At 41.9% G+C, this 24,222-nt stretch overlaps 1 protein-coding gene across 1 annotated transcript in view; it reads right to left on the bottom strand.

Moving 5' to 3' along the window:
• The window catches only part of FAT4 (FAT atypical cadherin 4), a 268,723-nt gene that overhangs the window by 244,188 nt on the left and 313 nt on the right, over nucleotides 1-24,222 (bottom strand). The window lies entirely within an intron of this gene.

Raw genomic sequence — 24,222 nt, 5'->3', positions numbered from 1 at the left:
GGTAAGACAGACTTGAAAAATCACTGCAGTTTTAGCAATGGGATAGTATATAACCTTCACACGACTTCTTTTACTCCTCTTGCTAATCACTGTTATTTGAAGGTGAAAGGTGCACATCTTATCCCAGAGGGTCATGGAGTTTAATATCTTGAGGCTCAGTGTGATCTTTTTTGTATGCGATGGTTCCTTCTAGCTTTTGATAAAGCTGTGCTGTGCATTCTCTTTGTCTTCCAGTTGCCATTTGTGTGTTATTTATAATGTGATCTGCTGCATTATGGAATACACTTTGTATACTACAGACATTCTTTAAAAAAAAAAAAATCAATAAATCTTTAATCCTTTGAAAGGTTACACTGCCTTACTGTGCATTTGAAAAGGAAGATCTCGGGGCATGACCTGGGCTTCCAGATTCTGCTGTATTTCAAGCAGTAAATAATAATTATTTCAAAGTGAACATGGATCACTCAAGCCCAGGCTGTCCAGTTATCCTTGTACTGCCACTTCTTTACCCCTTACTGAAAAAAGCATGAAGATCAGGGTAAACTGAAAGGGGAAACATTACAAACCACAGGCTTAATACACAGGTCTTAGCAATGGTATTTTGGCCTTTGTCTTTCTTTGAATGCTTCCCCCTTCCACACAAAGCAAATAGCAGCGACATTCTGCAGACACTTCAAGAGCAGAACAGACTGCAGCTGCACATATTTAGTCGATAATTTGTATTCCTAGGCATCAGCCAAAGGTGGAGGGTTGCTCAGCATTATTCTAACAAAAAGCCTCAAATCATGTAGTAGATTGCACATCTCTTTTTACTAAATATATCTTTGTTTCATCTAGAGTTATTTCCCTCATCTGTGTGTTTCTGTAATAAAAATCTGCTCTTTTTTCCTTATGATTTTTTCACTCACTTTTGTTTTTTGTTTTTGTTTTTAATTCCATGGGTGCCACATTAATAAACCACTTCTTCCCTTTGCCTGGATTGCTTTGATCCACTACAATGGAAATAACATTTGAGCACCAAGGCAGGACAGGGGCGGAAAACACAGCAGGGAATATTGAAGAACTCTGTGTTTACTCAGGTTAGTGATTAGTGGGGAAAGAGATAGTTAGGGCCGAACTAGACCTCTAGTAATTTTCAGATGTGCTAGATTTAGACTTTCTGCAAATGTGACCAGTACCTAGAAGCTAGAAATCATCATTTTAGCAAGTCTGGGAATGCAATTTTTTGTTGGCTCAGGAGCTGGGATAAGCTTTATGTGCTTATCCAAACATACCCTTTAAACTTTTCGGGTTCAGCCATTAAACTAACTGTCTTAATTATCTCCGAAGACCCAGGCGAGCTGTTGCCTGCCTAGTACACAACACCATGTTCTCATTGAAATTCATAGCTCTGAATTGATTTTATAAACGGCAGCTCTTTACAAGGAATTGCCTAAGTAAGATTCTGCCTGTGCAGGCTGCCAAAGGGTACAGATACAACAGCCTGCATTTAACAGATCCTTTTGGCACTGCTACTGAGCTCAGCTCTAGCATAGCCACCTTGCCAACACCCATGCAGGCAGTAACTCTGCAGTGTGATAGTTGGTCAGCCTAGTCCTGCTAAGGCCTTGCTGGCCTTCACATGCATGGAAAGAAGTGAGGGCATTCTGATTTCATCATCCTAAGTGACATCTTTCTCTGACATTAAAAAGCATTATGAAAGTTTGGGAAATGTTAGACTGGGAAAGTGTCATGGAAGGAAGAGATTTCCCCTTTGTGCACCAAATTACATGCACACATAATGTGTTGTGCCAGCACAAGTCCTGGTGGGTATGTGTCACGATTTTCATCAATAACCAGATGACAGATGCTCACTGTTATCCCCCTACTCCTCTCCCAAGGAAAGATAAAAGAGGAGTAAGAGAGAGAGACTCTAAGGTTGGGGGGGAAAATAACCCCCAAAATCAAACTAGAATAGGTTTTATGAAGTAATAGTGATAATAATGGTGAGTTGCAAACAATTATACAAAGATACTCAAAGATATAAATGAATACACAAATAAAAACCCCACACTCCTCAGCTGGTGATTCATAGAATCATAGAATCACAGAATCCTACAGGTTGGAAGGGACCTTGAAAGATCATCCAGTCCAACCCCCCTGCCAGAGCAGGATCACCTAGAGTACATCACACAGGAACACATCCAGGTGGGTTTGAATGTCTCCAGTGAAGGAGACTCCACAACCTCTCTGGGCAGCCTGTTTCAGGGCTCTGTCACTCTCACAGTAAAGAAGCTCTTCCTGATATTCACGTGGAACCTCCTATGCTCCAGTTTGCACCCATTACCCCTTGTCCTATCACTGGTCATCACTGAAAAAAGCTTAACTCCATCTTCCTGACACTCACCCTTTACGTATTTGTAAACATTGATGACGTCACCCCTCAGTCTCCTTTTCTCCAAGCTAAAGAGACCCAGCTCCCTCAGCCTTTCGTCATCAGGGAAGTGTTCCACTCCCTTCATCATCTTTGTAGCTCTGCGATTACTTCACAATCAGAAAAATCCCAAACTGGAGTCAGCAGCAGATGGGGGGGCTTATGCACAGGGTCCCAGTGACAGCCCACAAAAGCCGAGGCAGGAGAGCTGGTCCTACCTGGGGAGGCAGGAGAAAGTGACCTGTCTTGACGAGCAATAGCGACCCGCAAAGAACCAGGAGGCAGGAGCAGCAGACGAGGCAGGAGCGAAGGAGCAGGAGCAGGAGCAGCAGAGGGGGCAGGAGCAGCAGAGGGGGCAGGAGCCAAGGAGCAGGCCCAGCAGCCCAGGGGTGACTCTGAGGAGCCATTTTATACCGAGCGCCTGGGGCGGGAGCACTGTGATTGGCCCGTGGGGGTCCCCTGACCCGCCCTGCGCTCCCCTCACCAGCCGCCACAGCCGGGTCTTTGTGACAGGTGAGCAGAGGGAAAGGTGCGGAACTGCCTCTCTGAGGCGTCGCCCTGCAGTTGGCTTGTGGTCCTTCCAGTCTCCTCAGGCAGCCCAGGGAACCGGCACCTCCTGTGCCTTCCCCTGGCCTTGTGCAGAGGGAGCTGCCTCCAGCTTCTGCTGGGGCCTGTGAGAGTTTCTCCGCTCAGAGGCTGCACGTTGGCGGATCAACGGATCATCCCCGCCTGGGGATGAGCTCCTGGGAAGGGGGGGCTGCCTGTTGGGTGCCACGGTAGATAGTAAATAGTGGTAACGTAACCAAACGAGCCCTTCTGCGCCTTCACTGCGGGTTTCTCAAAGGTGTTTTTTCCCCTTTCACCTTCAGTGGAAGGACCCTTTGGGTTTCACGAGCCTGTGCTTCAGAGTCCCCAGGCTGCCGGAGAGAGAACCCGCCTTCTGCCCACCGACGGGTGCCTGCTCGCTGTTGTGAACATCAGCTTTTCCACTCTGTGGAAATAGCTTGAAATACTGCAGCCTCCGAGCCAACCCCAAAAGCCCCTTTCATGGGTACTGCCTCCCCACCAGCACTTCCAGCCAGCCTGTGCCTAGCACTTCCCTCCCAGATAACAGGGCTTTGTCACCAGAGGTGGACGTGGATGGTGGAGAGGTGAGCCGAGAGCTGGAGATGTCAGCACACCTTGCTCCTACCAACTAGTCATGCTTTTGGGGGCTTAAAAGGGTAGATAATTCACCACAGTAGGTCAGGATCCAGAGGTAATTTATAAACAAAGCATCCTCATGAGAAAAAAAATGTATTACCTGAATTATTTCCACAGCACCCAACCCTTTTCTAGTGTTCCCCAACACTCATCTCTAACAAGTGAAAGCAGGTGGCTTGCTTCTCCTTTTCTTTTTCCATAGTGTAAGCACATACAAAGGCATTATTTTAGCTCTTCAAAGCATGCAATTCCTTTTTTTTTTTCTTTTTTCAATCAGCAGGACTGAGTCAGTAGCTGTTCCCATGAAGGAATATAAAAGCAGTTAATGCAAGCCCCCACACTTCCAGACTTTCCATGCTGCTGGTAGAAGCAGCTATTCCTTCCCACCATTGCAGCTCAACGCTGCCTAATAAACCATGTCTGTTCATCTGGCTGCTGCCAAGACCTTCCCTTCGTTTTTACTTCCTCTCCTGTGTATTTTGCTTTTCTTAGAGACCAAGCTAAATCTGAAGGCACTGCTCCTCAGTACTGGTAATCTTGCTGCTCTCCTACAATTTTCCCCTGACTTCTGCCCCAAAATAAAATGTCTCACTTTGGGAACGAGCAACGCCATGGCTGGCGTGGAGAGCACACACATTATAAACTCTTCCCCAGTGAGGCAAGCCAGGAAAACGTTAGTTCTTGAAGAGAAGTCACTAGCTTTCAGTGACAATTAATGGGCAACATTTTCATAGAATTATAGAATCACTGAATGCTTTAAGTTGGAAGGGACATACATTAAAGATTATCTCATTCCAACCCCCCTGCCATGGGCAGGGACGCCTCCCACTAGACCAGGTTTTTCCAACTTGGCCTTGAAGACTTCCAGGGATGGGACAGCCACAACTTCTCTGGGCAACCTGTGCCAGTCTCACCATGCTCCCAGGAAAGACGTTCTTTCTAACATCCAGTCTAAATCTCCTCTCTTTCAGCTGTATAACTCACAGAATATGTAAACATACTTCCTAAAGCAAGCTGCACTAGGGCTTTTAATTTTTTTTTTCACAAACCAGAGTAGAACTCTAGCAAGTGGTGCAACTTTCCTTGGGGTTTAGCTCGAAAATGTTCAACATTTAGTTTGCAAAAATATTTCCTTTCCTGAAATTTCACAGAGTGGAGAAGTTTTCTGAGAAGTTTCTTTTTTTTCTGAGAGTCAGATCCCAGGTCTGCTCTCAGCTCTGCTGCTGCTGAGGGACCTTGTCTAAAATAGATGTGCAATATGAGTTCTGGGGTCTATATAGTGTTCATATGAACAGAAAAGTGATGATGATGCATAGTGACAGGGCTTCAGTAAGAAATGGTGCTGGATAGCAAGACAGCTGCCTCAGCAAACTACTTGTCTTCATGGTGTTGAAGAGGCCTTGGAGAACAGCTTGTATCCTGTGTGTGTCCTCCTCACCAATAAGTCTTCCTGCCTTTGGCTGTTCACTCATGTTTCATCCTGTTTTTTCTTTTCCTGAGAGATTATGAACTTTGGTCCTCTGTTCAGATCCTCCTGTTGAACATGAGTTTTGTGTCCAGCAAGGAAATTTGGTGAATAACCAGCCAAAGCAGCCCTGGAAGAATGCACCCAAACAGTGAATACAGTCAAGGGACTTCAGATCGGCTAGCAGGATAAGCATGGGCAAGGGAAGAAACTTTATTAATTGAATGCATTATTTGCCATGAGTTATTTTCTCAGCTCTGTTTCTGACAGTGAAATCAATTATCCTGTGAAATAAACTTCCACCAGAGCCCCACTACTTGACACATTTAAAGTTAGGCTAGAAGGAGCAAACGCTTGTCAGTAAGGACCAACTCTGCATTAGCAGGGTAGGAGGTTAGATGAGGTGTGGCACAGTACCCACTTCTACACCCAGGATGCCCTTGAGTTTGTTTTAAAGAGTAGATGGTGTCACGGCAATGCCAGGCAGCAGGCAGGACAAACCATGGGCTGCAAAACAGCTTTGTTCATTAGCTGGCTTGAGTTTCCAAGTTCTGCGCAGAACTAGATGCTGTTTTCAACATTCATCTGGCAGGACTGGATAAAAAGGCTGATTATGCATAGAAAAGTATGCATGCACAGGAGGACAAGTGAAAATTAATTTGATGCACTGTCTGTATTTTTTGATTCTTGTCACTTATTAAAACAAATGTCCCATTTTTCTGCACTTCCCCCTGTGATCAGAAACAAGTTATTTCTCATTCACAGTCTTCCTTAAGAGATTAAGTGATTGTTTTCTCCATGCACTGAAGGCGAGCATACTTTATGAACCTAAAAAAAAATAAGTTGCTCCTTGAGCAACTGTTACTCCTGAATGGATGCTGCCCATTGCAGCATCCCAGTGGGCTTAAATGTATTTTGACCTTCCTCACTTGCTGCTCAGTCTCCTCTGTAATAACTTTGTTGTGACAATTCAATTCTGGAGAGCAATATCTATTTTTTTCCAACTTAAACAAACTTTGGGAAAACATTAATTACTTCCTTCAGGCTTTTTTCCAGAAATGTGTACAAGTGGGTAGGCATCCTGCTGCCTCCTGCTGCTGTGAAGGCTGAAGTCTCCTGCAGCACTATTGTGCTTTTCAGTACAATAAGCAGAGAACATGCCATTGTCTATGATTTCAGAGAAGTTTTGCAGAGGAAAGGGCTTTAACCAGGATATTTTCTTCCCCTCTCAACTTCTGAGAATCCTCCAGAACAATGGGGTGCAGTGACCGAAGAGGATTATAATGTCCTTTACACTGCAAAAGTCCTCACCTTGCAAAGGTGCCGGTCCCAAAGTGAGAACAAAGCAAGGTGCTCCAGCAGCCATGGCAGATGTGACATTTTCAAAGAGGGGTGAGAACCAGGCTCTGCCCATCAATGGCAATGGTTCTGAGCAGGGCCAAGTCCCCACAGCATTTAATCAAAGCAGCTTACTTCCCTAAGCAGGTACTTCATTTAGAGAAGAGCCGTTGCTTTGATTTATGTGGCAACTGGAAGCTGATGTTAATTTCTAACAGCTTTCTCATGTGCCTCGAAGTTTGAAAGTGATGAAATATTTGCATATATATTAGGGAAGATACAGCAATGACTCTTTTATAAGTACATCTGAACATTTTATTGCATATTGCAGGTGATCATTTTTGGAAGGAAAAAATCAGTTTGTTGCCACATTTCTTATGATATCTCCCAGAATACGTTACAGATCCTAATTGACACCATAATTTCCAAATGCCCACAGACTTGCGTTGTTTTATAGGTCTATAAAGCCAATTGATTATTCTCCTCTGCTGAATTTATGAAAATTTTATTTGTGTCTGATAAACTGGTTTACAGTTAGGTCCTGGAAAGGAAAACAAAAGACTGTCGCTGTTTAAAGGAAAGAAAATGTATTAGAAAATGAAGGCATTACTTGCATTCTGCCTGCCAGTTTTTTTTCCTTTTTCCCAAATTTAGATGAATACCTGTTGCACTCAGGAAATTTTAAAAACTTAATTAGCATGAAGCAAAGAACAGAACTTCTGAATTTTTGGTTTTGTTGTGTTTGTTTTTTTTTCTTTTCTTTTGTTGGGCAATATGAATACAGGAATTATTTTCCTTTATTATGTAAAACGTTTGTATCTAAGGCCATTTGTATAGTTCAGCACGTGGCTGAAAACAACAAGTATTTTGTCATTGTTTTCCAGTTCTGTGTTTGGCAGTGTTTCTCCACAGGCTCCCCTCAAAGTGCCAGGACATAGTCATTTGTTTTAATTCCCATATGGGTTATAACTAAAGACAAGTATCTGGAACTTAGTATTTGCTTTCATCTCCTGCAACCATCTGCCCATTGTGAATATGCCTGTTTGAGAGGAAAACAGTTGCACTTCTGCTTTCTAAAGTAGGGTGTAGGCCTATTAGTCCTGTGTCCAGTTCTGGAGCCTCCAACACAAGAAGATCTGGTGGAGCAATTCCAGTGGAGGCCATGAAGATGATCAGAGGGCTGGAGCACCTCTGCTCTGGAAACAGGTTGAGAGAGTTGAGGTTGTTCAGCCTGGAGAAGAGCAGGCTCTGGGGAGACCTTACAGCACCTTCCAGTACCTGGAGGGGACCTACAAGTAAGCTGGGGAGGGACTTTTTGCAAGGGCGTGGAGTGATAGGACAAGGGAAAATTACTTTAAACTGGAAGAGAGGGTAGATTTATATTAGGTATCAGGAAGAAATTCCTTGCTACGAGAGTGGTGAACTAGCACAGATGTGTCATTTCTTAATGAACTCTTCTAGTGGAAGGAGCTCAAACTTCTTGCTTCACAGAGAGCGAGTTATTCAAGCAATGCTGAAGGAGTTGGATGCTCTGGAGAGCGAACTTCAGAGTGTATATTGCACCATAAAATTTGTGAGCCCTAATGCAATTAATCATGCAGGGTAGTTGGACTGCTTATCTCCCAAGCCACAGAGATACCATGCAACCTTGAAGAAGGGTCGTTGATCACCAAGTAGCCCACAGCTCCTTCTGTTGTTTCCCACATCTTCCCCATGGGGGGAGCTTTAACCTCCCTCTCAGCCCTATTACCTGGCATGGTGACTGGTGGTGGTGGGCAGCAGGGAGGGGAAGGAACAGGCTCCCAAAGTGGCCCTGGGCTGAAGGTGCAGCCCAGCACCCCTGGAGGATTTCTGTTGAAAAAGTTAAGGGACTATTTTTAACTGCTAAGATTGATAATGAAGTTTATAAATAGTTAAAAAAACATGAGACTTTGTGCGCTGCAGTTCTAAACTTCACTGTGGAGGTCATGTGCTTTGATGAGTTCTTAAATATTTTGTTAATCTCTGGTCTATTTCTCTCCAATAAAAAGGCTCTAAAGAGCCAAAACAGAAAATGCTGGAGATGACAAACACAACTTAAACTGGTTCCCTAAATTTTTTTCCCTTGCTTTTCCCAGTATGAGCATAGCTTTCTGTTTTTCAGAGCACCCTGGTAATAAAATAACTCTTGTGCCCTGTTAACAACAAACACATTTAAACATGATGGATTGCTACAGTTTAGCCAAGATCTGCCTATGCTCCAAACTTACACATGCCAATTTTGCATAGCAAAGAGTCTGCACTTTTTCCAGCTGTTGAGAGTACTTAAAACCATTGGTCCGAGGAAATGCTTTATTTATTATGTGATTTATACTTGCGATTTTGCAAGTACACTGAATTTTCAAATTTAGCATACATGTCCAGAAATACTCTGAAACATTCTTGTTAATATATTTAATGCAATGGCCCAAACCTCTCAGTCCTTTCAATTAATATCTGAAAAAGGAATAGAAATAATTTAAAAATGTTTTATGAAAAATCAGCCTCAAGAAGTCAGATTATCTTCTCATATTAGAACACCAAGAACAAAGCAAATAATAGAGCTGGCCTGGTTTCTACCAGATCAACAAACACATATTTTTGCTTTCTACTCGCAGACTGCATTTTGTATTCATACAGTGAGAGACTGAAGAAAAACATCTCTTCAGCTGGAGATAACCGCAGAGCAGCTGACATCATTACAAGCAGGAAAAGGCTATGGCTGACCCAGAAATAAGCTGCTGCCTGTGGAACATGTGAATTTTTGTTTGAGCCTTGGCTACTGCAGGGCTGAGTGGTCAGAGCTGGTGGCTGATCTCTGCTCTTTACATCAAAAGATGTAAGACTTGGGTAGTCCTCCTCAGAAATCCCACATTCAGGATGCTGCAGATAGCAACTACTGCAAAACAACTAGACCCCATTTGGAGTACTCTGTCCAGTTCTGGAGCTTAAACATAAGAAGGACATGGAGCTGTTGGAGTGAGCCCAGAGAAGGGCCACAAAGATGATCAGAGGACTGGACCATCTCTTCTATGGAGAAAGACTCAGAGAGTTGGGGTTTTCCAGCCTGCAGAACAGAAGGCTTAAGAGAGACCTTCTTGCAGCCTTCCAGTACCTGAAGGTTGTGTACCCTAGGGTCTCACAGAATAGCTTTTTCTTCTGACCGTTTCTTCCTCTGGCAAATGAGCTTTTATTCTCCAGGAGCAGCGCAGGAACTTAATCTTCTAGCTATAAGATAAAGCAAGTGAAATTCAGCAGCAGCCTGTGTACACACTTAGCTTTTAACGATGTGTAGCAATAAACTGGTGATTTTTGAGCATATATTTTTTGCCCATTGTCCAAAAGAGAAAAAGAAAACAATAATAAAAATATATGTTGACTTACATTTTAGACACAATTCACACAGATTCAATACTTGTTCACTCTAAATGTTTCCCTGATTTGATTTATTTGATCAAAGTCCAAGATCCACGTCACTAAAATGCTGGGTTTCCGCAGCCTGTGTATTTAGATGTATAGTTTGCAAATTATTTCCTATTTTACTGTGCATTAAGATAAATTTGACTAATTGAAAACAATCCCTTGCCTGTGTTCAAAGTCTACATGTACACTTATGGCTTAGGTCCATCTTTCAAAACCAATTAAAAAAAACAAAAACAAAGAAGCTTTCAAACAAAGGCTTTTATTGCTTTTCTAGTACTGGTGGTGAATGTTTAATACACAGTAAAATATTTATTGGATGAACCTCTCCACTTTTCATAACCATTAACCTGTCCACCAGCAGATTTCAAAATTCTCATGTATTTGTTATGCAAAATATTATTGTAAGTAAATGAACCATGAACCATAAATAATTGTACTTTGCTGGTTATTCTGACAGTTTTATGGGATCTAGATAGAACTGTGCCATTTGGTTCCTCTAGTGTAACCAGATGGACCATGCATGTAGCCGTACAGGGTCAGGTCCACCTCTAATGGAAGTTAACTCATTTCCTCCCTGGGGAGGGAGAATGGAGTGGGACTAAACCCCTCAGCAGAAAGCAAATTTGTTTACTAAATATGCAAAATGTATCTATTTAACAATATAACTTGAAGTTATCATTGTCGCTGCTTAGACTGAATAAGGAACATTTGAATCCATGGCAGGATTAATTTATCTATTTTTTCCTTCACTCAAAACCAGGATAGCTGCAGCTGCAGCAGTTTTGATGGGGCTGGAGGAGTGAGAATCTGAGAATCATTGAATCATTTTGGTTCAAAAAGACCTTTAAGATCATCGAGTCAGCTCCCTTGCATAAGAATGACTAATCCTTCTGGGGAGAAGAGGGGTGAGGTTACTCCATAATGTGTACCTGTAAAGATGCTCTGTAGATGCTGATATAGCCAGGGCTGCAGTGCAACTTGATTAATCAAATATTTGAGGAAAAGGCAAGGCAGAGCACTCCACATGAGAGAGGGGAAAGTACAAGAGGAGGCTTAGCAAAACCTCTTCCTATTATCTGCTGAGCTGTGGAGCGACTGGAGGTGGCACCTTCCTTCTACCTCAATGTCACACTCTCTCTATAAAATGGAGATGACAGTGCTTCTCTTTGTGCCAGCTCAGTGAATTTGTACCTGTTTTAAAGATGCACATACCCATATAGCAGTATATATAATACGTACACCTTTTTTAAACAGGTATGTTATTGTAAATCTCATTTTTCTTTTCTTTCATTAACTCCAAGCCAATTAATTTGATGCTAGTTTTCTTTCATGACCCTCAAAATAACATAAAAGAAACACTCCGTATCTATGTGCAGGCCATTTAAAAACAGTTGGTTGTTTTTACCTTACAAATATGAATATTTATTTTTACTTCAGCTGCTACTTTCTTAGTATGGGACAGTATGTTGTCTAACCTACTGTACATTCATGTACATGTCACTAGTATTTCCTTCTCACACAAGAATTAAGTTTTCTTATTAAGAATTGTCCCAATGTAAAGCATTAATAGAACAATTAATGAAATGTATCCAAAATAAGAGTGGATGAGACTAGATATTATAGTCCAGTCATTTATCTTCACAACAGCAAGGGGCCAAAAGAGGGAATATCAGTTACGTTCTCAGAAATTTGAAAGAGACCCTTAACGTTTAAACTGATGATACTATGCTGTTTTATGGTTCTACTTTTCATTCTCTTCAGTTGTCTAAGCATAATGACATTTTAGGACAGGACAGGGAATATTTGAATTATGATCCTGGGGAGAAGGGCAGTAGTGATAAATCCACTGAGCCAGCCAGTGGGTTATTCCATTTCCAAGTGCTGACAAGGTGGCACTTCTCTCTGCCAGGTCTGCTCCAGACATGGAGAACTGATGAGTGCTGTCCATAGGCAAAGCTTATGTGAAATGACTGTGCAGCCTCCTGGCTATGACTTGCCTTAAGATGTTTGAGCTGTGTGGGGTCTGAGTAGCAAATGCTGCATATATAATGACTTCCATTTTGTTCTCCACATTTCAGATTCTTGGAGCCAACAAGATGGTGTATGGGACAGCCCCAGTCTCCCTGCTTGAGTCCTCTCATCCTGGTGATTCTGGGAGTACAAAAACCAGGTAAGAGCTCAGTGGTAGCTCAGTGTTTCACCTACGAAGATGCAAAATATCACTTAACCAGAAGTGTAATTTGAGATGCCTAGCTATGGTAGACTTGATAGCCCAGAAGAAAAATAAACTGCTTTGATAGTAGAGTTAGAAAACCAATTCCTCTGAGATCTCAACTTTCAGCAATTCCTTGTATGATTTATTCCCTCATCTTGTATGTGGGATAAATCACATGAGACCAACAACTGTATCCCACCTGAAAAAAGCAACAGGCAGTTTAATTCTGCTGAAGTCTTGATGGTGAAGGGAAGAGTCAAGATAGGCTTTCCACTGCCCATTCCATTTCCTATCCTGGTGACTTAAATTTTTTCCTGCAACCTGAATAATGCCTGGGGACACATTGTGTTTCTGTGCTTGCCAGAGTGTGAGAACTGCGCCTTAACCATGCTCGGGGCAGCTACAGGTGACAAGAAATGGGCACGTGGATTAGGATGAGCGTGACTTCCATGTATTAAGAGACTTTCTCTGTTGAGTAAAGGTGTCATCATAACTAAAGCCATAAACTGACTTCATTCCTTCTTCCTGACTCCTTACTTGTGTTGGTAAGCTGTTGGAGACAGTGACTTCCCGGGCTGGGGAAATGGGGGCACCTTCCTCAGTTCCCTCATACATCTCTATGGGTGATACATGGTGCTGGTGCCTGTAGCACAGTTTCATCATCCCTATGTGCTGTGGGGAGAGGTGGCCTGGGAAGCTGAGGCTACAAAAGGGCAGTTTCACTCAAAAAAAAAAAAGGATGAACTTAGATAAAACTGCTGGCCACTTTCCACCCTTCAATTTCCCTTGCATTCTTGCTTGGTAAGGAGTAATGAACTGTTTCCTGTAAAGCTGGTTTCACTATTAAAAACAACACAAACCTAGGACAAAGCACTGTAATAATTGTCAGCCCTGTGTTTTTCCTTCTGCAGTCTACATCCCCTTAGCTCAAGATAGGTGACCCATGATTTTGTCCAGTGGTGGTACAAAAATCCTCTTACATGCTTCTGATAAGGATAAATCATACAAGTTAACACATTCAGGGTATTTGCAAGACTGGCTTTCTGAGCATCTAGAACAGAAAAAGAACACTACTGTTGCATCCCAATAATTTCTGGTAGCATGTCTTCATGAGAGACAGATAAACAGAACTGCTCAGAAAAGACTTACATCTGCAGAGCGAAAGCCGAACCTGAAGGAAAGGGACAAAAATGCAGGGAACTCGATCAGGGTTAATGATCTCCAGGGTGTCTGTAGGGGGATTATCTCTGTGCTTCAGGCTATGAAGAGGGAATGAGGTTTTCTAGACTCTTTTTGGCCATAGCAGGAGGTGTTTTACAGCGTTTCAGTTAGCAGTTACCTCTCATAAATAAAGACATGAGATCCATGGACTCAGTCCAGAGGCTCCTTTTCTATTTTAATTATTTCGGGTTTTATTAGTGCTAGTGACTCATAAGGTATTGGTCTCACCTCTTGCCCTTCATGCTAAATGGACCATTCTTTCCTCAAAGGCATCACCAAGGTATATATTTACCCCTGGCACAGCTGAGGGCTGTGCGTGTCCCCTCTAAAAGCCTCCAGATATTTCTTCCTGTACAGCAACTTATTCCTAAATATTTGGGCCTGTAATGTTTTGTTTAAATATGAGATCTCCTCTACTGAGCTGGAGCCCTTCCTTGGTGTTTGCTGTCAGTGCCTTCTCAAGCAACCCATGTTGACCAGGGCTTTTACCATCAATTTGTCTGGTTCATGGTATGGGATAAATAGCATGCTTCACCTTGCCAGTTAGGGCTACTTAAAGCACCTATGGAAAGTCATGGAGCTCAGGCTCTGAAAATGTTTTCCTTTTCCTTGTTGATGCTCATTGTGACTCCAAGGGGCTTGATTTTTCTCACAGCTAACTTACCATACATATGTTTGATATGTTCCCTGGGATGAAACACATTACTGGTCTCTGTGGTTCTGCTCTGCTGCCAAAGAAAGCCATAATGTATGGGAGTAATTTGAATTTACAATCCCAACAAGCAGTTTTTGAAACAGAAAATACTTCCCAGAATTTCAGAGCAGTGGGGAAAAAAAAATACACCATTTTCTTTCAGAAAAACTTCACGTTGCCTGAGAAGAGCACAGCAGAATGAGGGTTCACATAGAAGCATTTGAGAAAAATGAGGTTCAGGAGGGCTCTACTATTAAAAAATTCCTTCCTTGGAAGGATGTGTGCCTTACTTTTCTGAAAGCTGAAGTGTTCTCACACCTTAGAGGTACAATGTGGCAGGCAAAAACATGGCCTTCCTTCTCCAGCTGTGTTGATACCAAGGTGGTGTGGGTCCTTGCACAGCAGTGTAGGTCTCATCTGTATTTTACAATGGCTTAGCAAAATGTCAGACTCCCATCCACAGTGCTGCCCACATTGCTGTACAGCCTGAGCAGCTGGGCCATTGCTGGTGAATAGAGGACTTGGAGGGTTTTGTTGTGTTGATCTTTTGTTCTGATCTACTCATGATGGGCCTCAAAGCTGGACTGCAGGAAATGTTTGCCAAAAGTTCATGGTTACAGACAGGGATTAGTAGTGGCCTTGGCAGTGCTTGGCTAGTTGTTGGAGTTGAGGATCTTAAAGGTCCTTTCCAACCAAAATTATTCAATGATTCTGTGATTCTATGGTTGGATATTACCCTCAGTGGTGGTAAGACTTCCATCACCAGCCCTGGTGGCTGCTGTGGTGGGGAGTGATATCCAATGGTCACTCAATAACCACCAGCCTCTGAAATGTGTTTATGAGGCCATGCTCCTTCCTCCTCCCATCCACCCACTGCTGAAATTCAGATTCATTCTGTGCCATGCTGAATGCATATACCTGCACAAGCTGTTGTGATTATGTCCCTCATCAGTTTCTGTCTATTTGCTTTGTTTTAGTTCCACATACCAAAGAAGAGCTGTATAAACCTTCTGTCCTGTCCATTTTAGTCCTGATTAAGCACACTGACTCACTTGGGATGTACAAACACTGGCTCATGACTGATGGAAACCCTCTGTCATCAGAGCTACAAAGATGGGCTCTGCATTGCTTCTGCAAAAAAAAAAAAAAAAAGTCCAGCTCTTCCTACCCTAATTTAATTCACAGTGGGTGGGAGATTCAGAAAGCACAAGTGCAGCCACCAGCCAGCCCAAAGTTTTCCAAGGTCATTACAAACAGGGCTGTGGCAGCAGCTGTAGTGGTTGCACAGTGGTAATGTGGGGCTTTATCCCTTCCAGATCTCAGATACAGGCCTTGAAGTCAATGTGAACTTTGTTACCTTAAGACAGACTTCTTTAAAAAAAAAAAAATGATTACTTTTTTTTAGGAGTGGAAATTGCTAAATGTATGTTCAAAGCCCAATGAAAACTAAGGTGAGATTAATAGCTGGAATAGTCAAAATGAGTTAATGAATTATTTCAATTGTTGTAAAGATTAAAAGGAGTCTAATAATTCTCTGACGGTAAACTCTTTATACCCAGTACTTGTGTTACCAGGAAAGTCTGCACAAGTTTTTTAAATACTTAACTTTAATAAGGAAAGCTAACAATAACTCACTTTTTTTTTTATTCACAGAATATCTATCCAATTCAATGTTATTCCAGGGATTTTTAATGGCATTGTTAATTGTATTAAAACCCTTCATAGGTCTTCTATAATACAAAATGTCAGAACATATGTTGCGGATATTTCAGTCTAATATCATATTCCACAAGTCTTATGATGGTTATTGTTGCTGGTATAAAAGCCCTGAAATATTCCATAATTCATTTCTTATAAAAAGCTGCTGGGTACAAAGCAGCTAGAAAATAATGGCTGGGATTTGGCAGGTCTTAAATTTAACAAATACGTACTTAAACTAGGCAGGGACTCAGGGAATACTGTATTTCTCTCTCTGTTTTCAAAGTAGAACATGGGTCAGTCAGAATTCCTTTTTAATCCTTCCAAGGCAGAAGAATTAACAGTTCAAGGGCAGAGAAATTTTCAGTTGCTTGCACTCTCTGGCTATTAGAGCAGCTTTAGGTTCTGTCAGCATTTCTCTTTGCTATTCTTTAAGCTGGAGCCTTGTAATTTTGAATAATGCTCATTCTGGCCTGAAACTCGGTGATATGTATATTAATCAGAGGGCTTCAGATATTTGTCTGCTTCTTTGCCTCATAGCTAGAGTTGTGACCTCCTGGTTCTACTGAAGAAAAAGCTGGATATTTTAAGGGAAAAATGTATTTATAGCTCCATAGAAAACAGAAGCACACAGTGGTTTGCAAAAAGAGAACAGCAAGAGATGTCTACAGAAACCTACAAAGCACCTGATTTATTTCTTAAGGCCAAAACAATCTGCAACCCCTTTTATTTTTCCTTCCATAAAGGAGATAAAGGGAAAAGCTGCTCTCAAATCAGTAACCTAGAGTGCCTTGTGAAATTGGGATATATATGTTTTTTCCTACAGTTGAGTATTTTGGGAGCTTTGGGCAGTTCTGGGTGGGAGGTAGCAATAGATGATGGAAAGGGACGGCTCTGTGCTCTTGGGCAGAGGTGACAGGGGGGAGATCTGCTGGGGCAGGTCATGTGCATGTGAACATGCAGCCATATCGATTTGGTCTGGAGCGAAATGTGACGTGTCCGGCCAAGAAAGGCAACCATTTATGCTCCTCATGGTGTATTTTGATTTTCTACAGCCTGATAGAATCACATTCTTGCAGAGTCCTATTATTCACCACTGATGCCTGTGTAATTTTCAATTCATCATGATAGCTGTTATTTTCACAGCTATCAACTCTCTTTGTTTCTCTAGTTTCTTGACAAAGGTTTGTGATTGATTGACAGACAGGCACAATACTTGTTGCTTAGCTGATGGCAGTACTTAGTCCTTCTCCATTGCAGTACACCTCCCACCATAAAAAAGTATTTCAGAACAGCCAAAAAAAGCCTACAAATTATTACTACAATAGCTTTGTAGCTTCTCTCTGTAAAACACACCTATCAGATGTGTTAAATCCCATTTATCATTTAACTTTCATATCTCAGACATACAGTTAGCTCAAAGCATCTTTATAAACACAGGGTGACAACAGTTAGTTCTTTAATTAATAAAGCCATGAAATTAACACTGCTCTGCACTCAAATATTCAACTATTTCTCACTTTGATGAAGCTCATTTACAGGACATAGGTTTTATTGCTAGTAAAAAACATTTTGTATCCTCATATTAATGGGGTGTGATTGAGATTCCAGTTGTTTTTACTATATCTAATTTCCAGCACACTTAATGTCATCACCTCTTGATATCTATGAATGTGCAGTGTCTTTTTTTGTCTTGTTGAAACCAGCTTTATCACACATATGAGAGATTAACCCTCCCAAAGTGGCATTTTATAAAGGTGAGAAATTGTTAGATGCAATGCCCATGACAGACTATAAGCAGTTTGGGAGAAGGCTCTGATAGAGGGTGTTTTTGAAGGAGGAAATATGACTCAGTGGTAAGGCAGACTGCAAGACACATATGACAGCCAAAGAGCTGGGAAAAGGAGAGAAACTCAGAGTACAAGTACAGATTAGAAAGGGGAAAAAAAAGAAAAGGAAAAAGAGGAGAAAAAAAAAAAAGAGAAAAAAAAGAAGAAAAAGAAAAAGAAGGAAAAGAAAAAGAGAAAGAAAAAGAGGAAGAAGAAGAAGAAGAAGAAGAAGAAGAAGAAGAAGAAGAAGAAGAAGAAGAAGAAGAAGACTTACCTGAAAAATGCCACCAAAACTAATCCAAATCTCATTTGCAAAAACTTAAGATAATTAAAATTCCCCATTCACTTTTCTAGCGTGTGAAGAGAAGCAAAGCTGTCCCTGTGTTTGCCCTGGCAGCCTGTTATCCTGGCCTTTTCCTGTATTTGCTCCATGTTCCATGTCGAATACTTGTTGCTGAATACTTGTTGCGTTGACAGCTCTATGGGAGATGTAACGTACCATGACTAAGGTGGTAAACTGCTGAGCAGACAGAAAAAGCAAAAAATTGAGAAGAGGGGAGAAAAGGAGAGAACCTGCTGTTAAATAATACTTTGAACAAGATCAGCAAGCTTTTCTTATAATAAATCCTTATAAAATGTGATGTGTTGGAAGTGGGAACATCCAGTTGTCCCATGTTAAGTAAAGGATGGAACTAGATGATTAGGACGAACTGGTTTTGGACTCACTGACTTACAGATAGTTTTTTTTTAAAGTATCTGAGCCCACATTAACAAGCCATGAAGAAAAACTTAATTTCTTACTTCAGAAATGCAAGCTTTGCCACAAAAAAAAAAAAAAAAGGGGGGGGGGGAAGGGGGAACAAAAACTTAGATACACAGATTCATTGACCCTTCTGATCCTGCTGTTCTCCTGTGTGTTTCAAAGAGATTTTTTCCAGGACCTGAAAATACTCAGTAAAGTTTTATACTAGGGTTCATCTTTTAAAAAATCTCTTTTTTTTTTCCTCTTAAGATATACACTTGAGATGCATTTCTAGGATAGAAACTGAGAATGCTTTTTACATAAAAAAATACGTTTTCCAGGATACCAGGTGAAAGCACTTCTACTTGCAGCTCCACGCTGATTAGAGAGAGCATCCCTGAAGCGGTGGTATATTGCACCTGCTAGGAGTGTCAGGCATGGGCACACATATGGTATTTGGAGAATGGGGGAACCATTTCCTCGCAGAATTGAAGGGCAATTGTCACTTCTGTCACGGGCAAGGTTTTCTGTTGCTAGGAAATTGAAACTGTTGAAGTTGCTCAAGGACAAACAGCTTATGTTGACTTTATTTTTACCCCCCCAAGAGCAGAGCACATATCTTCCCTGGGATGCTGGGGTCTGTCGGAGGCCTGACATCCAGACTTTAGCCTTGGAAAGATCTCATTTTACAGATGGCTGCTGTGATCAATGGTAACAGAAAACCTGCTTTAAAATAACAGCACAGGAAGCTACTGTGCTGTTCTCTGAATAACCTACAGCATTGCAAAGCAAGCCATAAATCTACTAACAGGTCTAACACAGATCTAGATTTCTTAGCAAGCTTCTGTATAACCATGCAAAATTAGGGGCAAGCACGCACATCTCTCCTTTCATCACCTGCAACCCCGATAGCCCTTTTCCTAATAAAGCCCTTGCTGCAGCGTGGGGCTTTGCCCTCCTGGGGATGCGAAGCTGCAGACAGCACTGAGGACACAATACAGAAAGGCTCACCTACTCGGGGCCTTAAAACTTTCAAAATTAGGTCAAGTAGGACCAACAGTACTTGAAATGTTTCAAACCTGCTACTTGATAGCTGAAGAATGTGACCTGTAAGTGCTTGAGGATTGCAGGGGGACTTGCCAAATGGGGGAATTGCACCTATTACCAGACTAGGAATGAGAAGTATGATTTCTTAGAAGTCTAAAAAAAAAAAGAAAAAAAAAAAGAGAGAGGTACTCCTCCAGTAAAAAACAAACAACAACATGTTGATGATGGAATTTCTGATTAAAGTGATAAAAAGAGGAGTTTAAAAAACCCCACCACCCACACCAATAAAAAATGAAAATGAGAGCAGGTCGATGACATACTGATAGTTTTCTCCCAAGCTTCTGAAGGAATTGAAGACCACCAGCAAACAAAGGCAGGCCTTGCAGAGGCAGGCAGCCCCATGTATTCCCCTGCAGAACCTGCCAAGGCTTTGCTCACCCCTGACTTGTCGCTTGAACCATTTCACTGAGTCATGAACTGGATCAACTGCCTCAAACCCAAGGCAGGTTGACGAGGTTGATGAGCCATCGGTTCTGCAGGAATCTGAGCAACCATGCAGCAGCTTGCCACTGAGTCAGGGCAAAAATGCAAGCAGGGCAATAGGGAACAGTAACATCTCGTGAATGAAGCTTAGCATGTGCCTAGGTCAATTTTCAGCTGTGTTGGCCTGTGTTGCTTCATATGGGAAGGACCACCTGGAGACTGCTGCCACCCCACCACCACAAGGACTAGCTCCTCAGGGGGTCCTGCCCACAGTGCCCTGTGGCTGGTGTTTTATGAATCTCAGGTATGGACCTCGCTGAGTGACTAATGGGCTCAGGACACCTAGTCACCTGAAGACTAAGTAAAAAAGTGCTTATTTTCCAAAACTGTTGCTTTGTTCTTGGATGACTACTCCTTTTCATACTGCTCGGTCTCCATCCAGCACCTTCTGTTCTGAAGAGAAAGTCTTGTTGCAGAATTTCCTTCTGCATAGACATACCTTTCCGCAGGATCATTTTGATATCAGCAACTCCTTTACTGTTTTCATAGGCATTTGCACTGTTTATTTCCCCAGGAGAACCTGGGGGAAGAAGGGAGTACTGAGGCTCATGACATTTGTGGCCTCCCTTGCCAATCTGGCCTCATGTTGACTGGGTTTAAATAGGTGAAACAGGTCCCAGTGAGTATGAGGTCACAAATAATGTGTCAAGGGGGAAATGGTTTCAAACTGAGATTAGATATTAGGAAGAGATTCTTTCCTGGGAGAGTGGTGAGACACTGGCACAGGTTGCCCAGGGAAGTTGTGGCTGCCCCATCCCTAGAAGTGTTCAAGACCAGGTTGGATGGGGCTTGGAGCAACCTGGTCCAGAGGGAGGGGCCCTGCCCACGCAGGGGTGTTGGAACTAGATAATTTTTCAGGTCACTTCCAACTCAAACCATGTTTTAGTTCTCTGATTAATTTGTATAAAATCGACTACTAGAACAACCTGGCCTTTATTATTAGACTTTAATGACCAGGAATCTTAACTGTTGATGCCAGGCAATAGGTGTCATTACTTTCCCAGAGCACAGCCATTGGCCCTGTAACGGGATGCACCCACATGCAAACACCAAAGCAGTTGTTGAGGAGGTGCCAGGCTCAGCACAGCAACGCGGGGCAGTGCGATGAGCAAACACCAGCGGTGACTGAGCACGGCTGAAGCAAACCAGCTCTGCCACAGTGCTGGGCTTAATTCTGTGAATTAGGTGTGGTGGGATTCAGAGATGAAACCTGGAACAATATACCTTTTGGTTTCATCTTTTTCAGCTTCTCTCTGCTTGTTAGCAGCACATTAAGATTTTATGTAAGTAGCTAAACTAATTCCTCCATTAAAGTCATGAAAGCTGAATTGCCAAGTTTCATTAGTGAAGACTATCAAATATGCCTCTTTATTTATCTTTTTTTCCCTCCTTAAGTCTGATGAAGTTTTCTACCATTTCTCCATCACAGTGAGCAGGAGTTAATGAGCTTTCATGGTCAAAAGAAAAAGTGTCTTCACCCCTTTTGTCATGGAATGGCTGGGCTTGCATTTGCATTGCTGCTAATGGCGTGTGTAATTGGAAATGTCCTGAGATGTCTCCCAGATACAGACGTAGGGCTCTGCAGCTTCCAGGTCAGAGAAATATCTATTTTTAAACATGTTTAGAATTCCTGCTAAGCATGTGATTATCTTCTGAAGTGTACAGATCTTCAGTTCTTGACACCTAATTCTTTGTAACTTGTCTGCTGATTTTGTGTGCCAGCCGTGAAACCATCTCTTTAAATGTGTCTGCTCTGTCAGGCATTTCTGAGACGTGTGCAGGGCCAACTCTGGTCCTTCATGCACAGTTTCCATCTTCTATGCTGATCTCATAGAGTAGTTTTTCAGATAGTTACAGAGGTGTTGAATCCTGAGATTAGAACCCAGACCCTTAATTTAAATTCTTGGAAAAATTCAGACTGATAAATGCTAATTGATTCATGCTATAGAGAACGACAGTTTGATTTGGGTAGTGTGTCAAATCAGGTCTGCATCACATTTCTTTCTCTTCATTTTCACACCTCTTCGCTTGTAATCTTCTTTCCTTGTTTGTCAGAGCTTGTAGCTTCTTTCTCCGTTTGCATTTTGATATACACAGTACAAGTGTTGCTACTTTTATGTATTTTGTCTGGTATTAAATCAAACTCAGGGGAGAAAAAATGCACTTTATCTTCACCTGGACAGAGAAAGATATCAAAACCATTACAGGGAGAGTATGAAGTAATTTTCATGGGGGCAGTGAATAACTTCACTCCCTGCTGAGCAGCAGAAAGATGCTATTTCTGAAGCTCTCACATTCTGAATGCTCGTTTTGATTTGCTTTGGAAGAAACCTTGCATCAATCAGTTCCCATTCAGGCCTATCTTCTTCGAGAAGATGAACACCTTCTGTTCCTACATATTGCCATCGTATGTGCTGCACATGTTTGTTGAAGCTGAATGTGAGTACATGTAGGGGGAAGTCTTAGTCCACCAGACTGTTCTTCCTGGAGAATTTCCATGTAACGTTTCTGCCTGCCATCGAGATGTCCCTATTTATGAAGTTAGTGATTTATTCAACTGCAATTCCAGAAACTGCAATGCCCTGAGGTTTGCATTGTTCTGACAGGAGCCAAGGTCAAGCCTGGGCTGCAGCGTGCCAACGGAACAGATGTTTAATCGAAGTCATATAAAATATTTACAGGCAGGCTGCAGCTGCTGGTGAAGCGCAGCACGTGACGTGCCATTTGATATGAAAGGTTTAAGGAAAATCCTGAGATGTGGCCTGGCAATGGTTTAAAATAAGTAAGCTGTCATTAAATTACTTTTTCTCCTTCTTAAAGCCAGGTTGAAGTCGATGTGTCTGAATTCAGATTCACTTTGTCAGGCTCCTGAGTGCTTCTGCTACAAACAAGAATGATGACAGTTTCCTCAAAGCCTGTTTTGATCCACATTTCACAGCTCATCCAAAGCTGAAGGCATTGTGTATCTGCCAGTTTCCAGCTGGAAAAGAGCAAAACACAACTGGATAGCACTAGTTTGCAGTTCTGGCTTTTAATGCCACATGTGCTTAAGTCAATATCCTCCCTGCCCCCCCCTTCCCAACATATAGTATCAATGATAGAGATGTGGGGGGAAATGTAACTTGACTTTCACGCAATGGAAACAGGCTGCTTGTGATTTTCTCTCCTGACTCTGCAAACTATTTCTTACCTGCTTACTAAAGGAGAAAAAGCAATTCCTTTTCAACATAAACTGGAAAAACTTCATGGAATCCTCTTCCTTTCCCTCCTAACGTTTCAGCCAGAAATTTGCTCAGAATTTCACACCAGGAGATTGCTTTTTCAGGTCTACTATTGCAGCTCTGTGCTGGGAAGGGCTGAGGATCCCACACTGACCACCCCATTGGCCACTGTGGAGCCTCCTCTGCTCCTTTCAAAGAGCTTAATCTCTGCAAAGGATGTTCAGCATTTTGCTTGGTTGAGCCTTTTTTAAAATGAGTGGTGCTTACATTATTATGTGCCCAGCTGGCATAGTAATTAATGCACAGACCAATTAGCAAGATAATAAAATTGACACTTGGAAATAATTAATCTTTAATTTAGGAAAGAATGAAAAACATGGGCACAATTCCTTGCAAATAGTTGTATTTGTGGAGTAGGTGATTGTGCACAGTCTTTCTCATTCAGTCTGACCACTCACAGGGAGAACCTGTGACCTTGCTTGAGCTGAGGGCAGAAATCCCACTGATTTTTTTGAGCTAAGATCTTAGTTTCCACTTACATGTGCAGGTATTTGCAGACTTAGACTCTTGTGTTCATTTTTCGGTGTATTTTTATTACATTTTTTCCCCCAGGAGCTTTATAAGCAGGGCAAAACCCACTTTCACAGCCAGGTCTTTATTATTTGTGTAGGATTAACTTTTGTTTAACAGGGAATATGTTTAAAGTTATTTTCTTTTGAAAACTGGTGAATAAAGAAATATAGGGGTCAGGTCTCAAACTTTGTTGTTTGAAATGCTAAATTAAAAAAAAGGAAAAAAAAAAAGAAAAAGGAAGAGCTGTTCTGAGGATTCTGAGAAACCCTGAATGGCCCTGGATTCCCAGTATTACCTAAGTTTTTTACTCTAAGATTTAGTCAAGGAGAGATAGATTGCAGTTTGTTTCAAAAGGCATCTGTGTAAGCGAACTTGCATATTTTCAATGCAGAATCAAATAAGCTTCATCTATAAGGACAGCATCATATATACAGACCGTGTCTTTATATATATATATATACTTTACTATACTTACAAAAAAATTGTAATTATGCTACTGTTCAATATTGAAAAGCATTGCTCCTGACACAAGTATCCTCCAAAGCTGTAAGAGCAGGTAGGTGTAAGAACAGGGAAAAA

This window comes from Chaetura pelagica, unplaced genomic scaffold, assembly GCF_000747805.2.
Source record: "Chaetura pelagica isolate M959 unplaced genomic scaffold, ChaPel_1.0 scaffold221, whole genome shotgun sequence".
Lineage (NCBI taxonomy): Eukaryota > Metazoa > Chordata > Aves > Apodiformes > Apodidae > Chaetura > Chaetura pelagica.
The sequence above is the reverse complement of the archived record's forward strand: the minus strand, read 5'-3'. Positions and strand labels throughout refer to the sequence as shown.